Source organism: Neophocaena asiaeorientalis, unplaced genomic scaffold (genome assembly GCF_003031525.2).
Source record: "Neophocaena asiaeorientalis asiaeorientalis breed wild unplaced genomic scaffold, Neophocaena_asiaeorientalis_V1.1 scaffold118, whole genome shotgun sequence".
Taxonomy (NCBI): domain Eukaryota; kingdom Metazoa; phylum Chordata; class Mammalia; order Artiodactyla; family Phocoenidae; genus Neophocaena; species Neophocaena asiaeorientalis.
Genome location: NW_020175528.1, coordinates 10541830 through 10550390, shown reverse-complemented (window position 1 = coordinate 10550390; position 8561 = coordinate 10541830).

The following is an 8561-nucleotide window of genomic DNA, read 5'->3' as shown; positions in this document are numbered from 1 at the left end:
GGGCGGAGGAGAATCCTCCAGGGGAGACCTCGGTGCTCCAATCCTCCCGCGCTCCCCGCTCGCTTTGGGGCGTGGGCACCCTGATGCTGGGACACCTGCCGCGAGCCCGGCGAGACCGGAGTCGCGGAGGCGGGCCCGGTCTGTCCCGAGGGACCCCGCGGGAGGATGCGCCCGCGCTTGGCCAAGAATGATGGCTGCCATCTATGGAGCCCTCGCTTCATGCCAGGATCTTGACAGTAAAGGTCTCTGGTCCTTTAAAAAAAACAAAACAAAACTTACAAGGTTTTACTCTACCCTTTTTATAGATAGAGAAATCGAGTCAGCTTAGGAAGGCCCGGTGACTTGCTCAAAGTCGCGAAGCAAACTCTGCCTGATCCCATGTTTCTGATTTATTCTCCACGACTTGGAATTGGAAGAAGTGGGTTCCTGAACTGCCCTTGCCTGATAGGGTCAGGTTCCCCATACCTTGAGGAACTCTCTTGACTCCTATTCCATCCTCCATAAGATGGTGCTAACAGAATCTAACCCAAAGGCTTTGTATGGCGCCAGGCACATAGTAGGTGCTCAGGAGATGCTGGCTAAATCTGATTATCTATCTACTTACCTCTGCTGACTTTAAGCAAGGGGGTCAGGGGGGTAGATAAGCCATCGCAATGTGATAGGCTAGTTCTTAACTCTTGACTCTGACCTATTAGCACTTCCCAAAGCAGCTGAGGCCAAGTCAGGCCCGTAGTTTTTGGATTCTTTACTCAATCTGAGCAAGTACTTTTAGAGAACAGTTACTTCCACCAAGAGGCATTTCCTGACCACTCTCTGCACCCTCCCCCACGGACTTCTCTTCCACTAATACCTTGGGTGTAACTTCAAGGCTGAACTTGCCCTTGGGATATAGGTATCTGTTAAATCTAGCTTCCTTGCTTGAGAAACAGGACAGTTGTCTAACTTCGTTAGGAAAATTGTCAAACATACCAAAATGCAGAAGAAATGGCATAATGAACCCGCAAGTACTCATCTCCCATAGAAAAGTTTTGCCATTCTTGTTTAATCTCCCCCGCCCCTAACACAATGACATACACTGGAGAGGACAGTGTTGTTCACTGTTGCAACTTAGTTAGGTACACAGCATGGAACCTGGCACACATGGAACCTGGTGGGCGCTCAAAAAATGTTTGTTGGCTGGTGGGAGCGGTGACTGGGTGTGTGAGTGGGTGAGTAGGTGTGTGGCTGGGTAGAACACTGGTGGTACTATACTTTGGGGATCCTTGTGCTGACACGCTAGTCTGGTTGGGAGATGTAACCTAAATTCTTCCCTTGGAGTATCTAGGTGACAGCCTCCAACTGGCTTCCACAAAGGAAAAACTTTTGAAGCACTCAAAATTGTATCTAACCGTAAAGATTTTTAAATCAAAATGAATTCATAATGTGTCCCTAGTGCTTGGGTAAAAGGGAAAGGGAGAGTTCTCTCCCTGTTGGTCTCCCTTCTTAGTTCCTTCCCTTGTTTTGAGACCGTCTGGCATGGATGCTTTGGCCCTCTCAACATTTAAAAAAAAAAAGAGAGTGACAGCTTCAGTTTGCTGAGACACTTCCTCAAAAATCATCTTTTCGCTACATGGACTTCCCAACGGTGTTTGGTCCCCTCAGCCTGACATTTGCACTCTTCACAATCTACTGCCATCTACCAATCCAACTTTTTCTCCTTAATCCCTCGCCCCAGTTAGCTCACTCCTATTTCCAATATGAAATTCCCAGACCCTTCATTTTCTGATAGCCACCTAAGGACAGTCCTTAGAGTCTGGACCCCTGTATGAAGCCCACCCCAAACTCTTGACGCACAAAATCATCCTTTGGTTCTTTCAGTACCCTAAGCACTTATTTTATTTCTTTTTCACCAGGTTTATTGAAAAATAATTGACATCCATCACTGTGCAAGTTTAAGGCATACGGCATGATGGTTCAACTTACATATATTGTGAAATGATTACTTTAATAGGTTCAGCTAGCATCCATCTTTTCATACAGATACAATAAAAAGGAAAGAAAAGAGGAAAAAAATTCTTTTTGTGATGAGAACTCTGAGGATTTACTCTCTTAACAACTTTCCTGTGTATAATAGAGCAGCGTTAACTATAGCGTCACGTGGTACATTACATCCCTAGTACTTACTTATCTTATAACTAGAGGTTTGCATATTTGGGCCACCTTCCTCCATTCCCCCATCCCCCATCCTCTGTTTCTGGTAATCACAAGTCCGGTCTCTTTTTCTATGAGTTTGATTTTGTTTTGATTTTGTTTCTAGATTCCACATATAAGTGAGATCATACAGTATTTGTCTTTTTCTGTCTGATTTATCTCACTTAGCATAGCGCCTTCAAGGTCCCTCCATACTGTCACAAATGGTAGGATTTCCCCATTTGTTAATGGCTGAATAATATTCCACAACGGCTTTATCCATTCGTCCATTAATGAACACTTAGGCTGTTTCCATGTCTTGGATACTGTAAATAGTGCTGCCATGAACATGGGGGTACAGATATCTTTTCAAGTCAGTGTTTTCATTTCCTTTGGATATATTCCCAGAAGTGGTCATTCTCTTCTTTTAATACCTCATCATTTATTGGCATGCTTTCAAACTTGCCACACAGAAGTCTTCTTCCCATCCCCACCATAACCTCTTACTCTCCTTCCATTCCAGAGCTAGTCTTTAAGCTCACTAAGGCCAGTTAACACGGCTTAACATAAAGCCACAGGGTCTCTGCCGTGCTTGAGTTTCCTTCACAGTGCCGGTTAACACAGCAGATAGGCACAGATTCTTGTCGAATAATGTGTCTCATTTGCTACTGTTCCTATAAGGGACATCTTATCTTTACCTGTCTAATGACTCTCCCCTCCCTGGGCCTGGGAAAAGTTTGCATAGAACATGAATTGATCAGAGAACACCAGAGGCTCCCCAGAGAGGCCCCAGCCTAGCAAGAAGAGATGAGTTCAGGTACCTGAGGAAGTTTAGGACAGCTGGTGAGGGAAAGGGACTGAAACGTGGCCAGAGAAGGAGGAATTACAGACCATTTACAGCATAGAGGACTTTATCCCCCAAGAATGAAGCTAAATCTCTAGGGCTGCTTTGGTGGGTTATAAAAAGGGGTGTGACCCTTTTTTTTGCATCATATCCAAGGACTCCTCAAAGATCCCTCAGCAACAGGAACCTCCCTAGCTGCTTCTGTTCCTTCTGCAAGCCCTGGTTTTCAAAATTCTACAAGAAGTCCCTCATAGTTGGGACCTCTTTTGTGCTCTTGGACAAAGTCTCTTTAAGACAGCTCACGGCTGGCTTTCTCTCCCTACGTTTGGTCTGAGGAAATACACAGATGTCCTTTGCCTGTACATACTCTAGGGCAGGCATCTTCTCACCAGCCTTATCTCCTTGCCCCCATGGACACATTCTGCAAGCTACAGTTCTTTGCCTTGAGAGATCTCAAGTCTGGGTCAGAGACCACTTCCTCAGGTTCTCGCAAACTGCAGCAGACAGATGTTAAATGCCCAGGCCAGAGGTCCTCTCAAAGCTCTTTTCATGAGGCTTGAGGTGAGGAATAACATTTCTTGGGTGAAAGACAGAGACACAATCATAGTTGCCAAGCGGATTTCAGAAAATGAGAGTAGAGAATGGCTAGGAGCAGAAGCAGGGTATTGGCCCTTCAGAAGCAATGGTCCTATTATCCCTATTCTACAGATTAGCACTTGAGGCTCCGGAGGCGAAGTAACTGGCACAAGGCCATTGAGTTAGCAAGTGGCAAAGCCAGGATGAAACCTAGATCCCTCTGACTCTCCAACCTACGCCCATTATTGTCAGTGTGCTACATGTATTAATTATCATTTACATAACACCTATAAAAGTGAACCTCGGAAGACAGTTCTGGTATAAGAGAAGCAAAACTCCCGCCAGCTCACTCTGGCATATCGCATGCTTCCACTCAAGTGGAAAGAAACAATTCTCAGTGTAGTGCCTGTAGGTGAAGTAATTAAGTTGCTGGTTTTCCCCATGGGACTGATGCTTGTCCAGGTGTATGTATTACTGTGTTTTGTTAACAGATTGTCTAGAGGCAGTCTTGCCTATTTTCAGTTTTTCTTCTATCCCCATTACATTTAAGTATATTTGTCCTGTGACTGCTTCTGAATCAAAAAAGAAAAAAATCCCCCCTTTCTTTCAGCCTCTTAAAAAAAAAAAAAAAGGAAACGTGAGAATGACTTGAGAAGGAATAAGAATATAGAAAAGAAAAATGGAGGATTCATTTGGGGACATTCCAACCAAATGGAGTTTTTAATATAGTCTTTAGGCTCCTTAGAGAAATATAAATAATGCAGACATTAAGATTTCCTAAAGGAGCATTGACAATAGAATTATATTGCTAGCTAAATACGTACTTTTACATTTTCTAGTAGCCACGTTAAAAAAAAAAGAAATAGATGAAATTAATTTTAGTAATACTTTTGTTTAACCCAATATAACCAAAATATTGCATTTCAACATGTGGCCAATCTCTTTAAATGTATTAATGAGATATTTTACACTCTTTATTTTTTCTACTAAGTCAGAAATCTGGTGTCCAATTCATACTTACAGCACATCTCATTTCAGATCAGCCATGTTTCATGTGTTCAGCCGCCACATATGGCTAGCGACTACCATATTGGTCAGCCCAGCTCTAAAGGGATGTTTCAGTCCTAGTGAACCTGTAACATGTGGGATCTTAATAAAATCACTGAGGAAGCAGGGGAGTTTCCAAATTTAAAGAACAAAAAGTAATGGAAAGGGCTTTCCGGGTGGCGCAGTGGTTGAGAGTCCGCCTGCCGATGCAGGGGACGCGGGTTCGTGCCCCGGTCCGGGAAGATCCCACATGACGCGGAGCGGCTGGGCCTGTGAGCCATGGCCGCTGAGCCTGCGCGTCCGGAGCCTGTGCTCCGCAACGGGAGAGGCCACAATAGTGAGAGGCCCGCGTAAAAAAAAAAAAAAAAAAAAAAAAAAAAGTAATGGAAAGAATAAAACAGGAGAAAGGTGAAGAAGTAAAGAAGAAAAGTAAAGGCAATTTGGGAAGACAGTAGATACCCAAAAAGCACTTAGTAGCTCAACAGACAGAAGTGTCAGGGAGGCAAGGACATGGAAAGAAAACTCTGGGGACTGAAAATCAAAGGATGAGATAAGAGAGTTTTGAATTACGAAGCTGAGCCAATGACAAGTCTAAAGATTTAACCTCATTCACCAGCAAAATGGTGTCTGCCACATTTACAGAAAGAAGGACAGCTGGTTGATTTCTGGAGAGGGACCGTGGTACACAAATGCAGGGCACTGTCTGGGTCACATAGTCAGCTTTTCAGCACCAGGATCTTATTTTGTTCACTCACCCAGAGCTGTTCAAAGCTCCACAAGGCAGACAAATGCTAAACAGACTCAAGGAAGAGTGCAGCGGAAAGTCAGAATGCTGGTTTATTGACACACAGGAATAGCCCTTTCCAGGGACTGAAATAGGTACAGCGCCTTATTCAGATCACCCGCTGGCTAGTTTTCAAGTTTGTTGTAAAACTGAATTCGTAAGCAGGTTTTTTTTGGTAAGCATAAAATTAAAGCAAGGAGAATTGGGTAATCTCTGAAGAATGTCCACAGAGTGCCTTACAGTAGAATTCACCTCCCTTGTGACACAAATGGGAAACATGCCACACCTCGGCCCAGTGGTGCCTTTGGTGGATTGGTACTGACCAATGCCTGGATTATTTACTGTATAGCAGAGGTTCCTGGTGGTCCACAAACACAGTTTTGTGGTTTTTTTCAGGTTTGTTTGTTTTGTGTTGGGCTTGCACAGTGACTTCTGGACTCTAGAAAAACCTGCCTGAACTGGGTCCACATTCTCAAGTGACACCAATCTGCTGGCGCTGAGGCCGACCTGCCCATTTGAGCGTGGCCTGTTGTCATAGCCCAAACAGACCAGCTCCCCTCTGAAGGTGGCTTACCTGCCTGGCTCCTGTAGCTGGTGAGAGCAAGATCCCTATTATATGGGGACGTCCACTAACCAGGCCTAAATTCAGACTTTCCTGTTGAGAGAGACACACAGAGAGGCACATACAGAAAGAGAGATTCATTTTCAGTTACGTGATTCTTCGGTTACTGCTTTCTTATTGTTCATTAGTCAAAGTTCCAGTCTTCATCGTCTCTTAGTTTCCGATTACTACTCATGTGTTAGGATGGTTAACATCTGCTGAAAGTGAATCTTACAAACCTATATTTATTCATGATGAAATATTTCAGTTCTCAGAGAATTATTTCTTTTCCCAGTTCTAGGGACATCCTCTAGTACGTCCTTATATACCTGCTGCAGTCACACAGAGCAAGACAACATGGAAAATGTATTCAGTGGCAGAATCTGTATATTACACCGGATATCTTGACAGATTGAAATGATGAACTAAATTAACAGGATCAAATCTGATATAAGAATAAACTCTTCCTCCATCTACTGGATGTATTAAAGACAGTTGGGTACCTACTATTCCAAAGTTTAAATTCTAAGCAATAAAAAATGAATGCCGCCAACTCTTTGGTCTCATTTGCAGAATAGTAGTACACAGATCAAGTACATGAATCCTTTATATAATAGCATTTTTTAATTAATATTGCTAAACCATTGCCCAACATCCTCACCACTGTGCCTCTTTCCAAAGCTGTTAACAAATAGTAAAATTTAGCAATTTGATTTTCACCTTCCTTCATTTCTTCTGCTCACCCTCTGACAGAGTTGCTGTCAATCAGCCAAAAATGTCAGCAAGAAGATGGAAGAAAAGAAGCAGAATTCCTGCTTAGACTTCAAACCGGAAAACAAGGGCTTGACTAATCTAGAAGTAACCACAAATGATTAGATAAAGTCAATGGCTCCGGCTGCTCCTCCTGCCTCCCCAGTGTACTTAAACTTGGTCCTCAGCGATTCTCCTTCTCTCCTCTCATCCGTACTTGCTAGTCTCTACTCTCATCTTCCAGTGGTCTGGGCCAGTTCATCCTTAAATCTGTATGGAGACCTTCCTGGATCTGGATCCAGAGCCCAGAGCATTCGTGAATCCTGAATAAGCAGGTGGAATTAAATCACATACTGGCTCAGTGATCCCCACTAGGCCAAGCCAGTAGATCTTTGGCTGCATCCATTTGGGAAGAGTTATGATCAAGAAACTCCATTTGCTTAACACATGTTTATTGAGTAACTATTATGCACCATGTACTCTATAAATGCTGGGGATACAACAATGATATGACTGAGTAGATTACACTTCCAGAATATAGAAGAGACAGATAAGGAAACAACCACACAAACTAGTATAAAATTGCAACTGTGACAAGATCTTCAAAGAGAAGGACATGAGTTCTGAGGTTCTGGAAGGGGGATTTCCCATGGAAGAAATGCTTGTGTTGAGATCTAAAAATTGAATAGGAGTTAACTGGGCAAAAAGGAGGGAAGAATGTTTTAAGTAGGAACAGCATATGCAAAGACCCTGTGGCTAGTAGGGCTGAAAGAAGGCCAGTATGCCTGGACAGGGGAAAGAGAGGCGAGTCTGGTGTGAAGTGAGGCTGGGAGGTGGAGAGGACCACAAAGAACAGTGTAAGTTATTGAGGACTTCTGTCTTTCTCCAATAGGAAATGGGAAGCTATTTAATGGTTTTAAGCAGAATTGTGTCACAATCAGATTTATATGGTGAAGAGATCACTTTGTCTGCAACATAGAACCTATATTGGAAAGGAAGTGGTCAGAGTAGAAGGGGGTGGACCAGTTAGTAGATAATTGCAAGCTCCAGCAGGAAATGATGGTTGCTTCCATCAGGCTGACAGTGGTAGTGGTGGAGATAAGTGAGCAGATTTGAGTGATATTTGAGAAATAAACTGAAAGAATTTAGTTATGATCACATATGGAGTGTGAGATTGAAGAGATAGTCCAGAATGATTGCTAGGTTTCTGGGTTGCTGAACAGGACTGATGGAGGTGTCAGTCACTGAGAAAGAGAAACTGGGAGGAGAGCCCTGTTTCTGGTGCTGGGGATAGGGTGGTAGGTACAGCAAGAGTTTAATTTTGGACACGATATGTGGTCACATGGTAGGCAGCCTCTGAAATGACTCCCAACGATACCTGACTCTTGGTATTCACATCCTTATATAATCCCTTTCTCGTGTGTGGCTAGACCTGGTGGTTTGCTTCTAAAGAACAGAATAAGGCAAAAGTGATGGGATATCACTTCTGAAATTAAGTTACAAAGAGACCGTGACTGCTATCTTCCCCTCCCTCTCCCTCTCCTCTCTCTCTCTCTCTCTGAATCCTCACTCTGGAGAAAGCCAGCTGTCATACTATAAGCAGCCTTATGAAGAGGCCCCAGGGTAAGGGACTGATGTCTCAGAACAACAACCAGTGTGGATCTGAGACCCACCAACAGCCACACGAGTGGGCTTAGAAGTGGGTCCTCCCCTATTTGAGCCATGAGCTGACCGCATCCCTGGCCAACACTTTGATTTCAGCCACCTGAGAGACTCTGAGACGGAGGCTC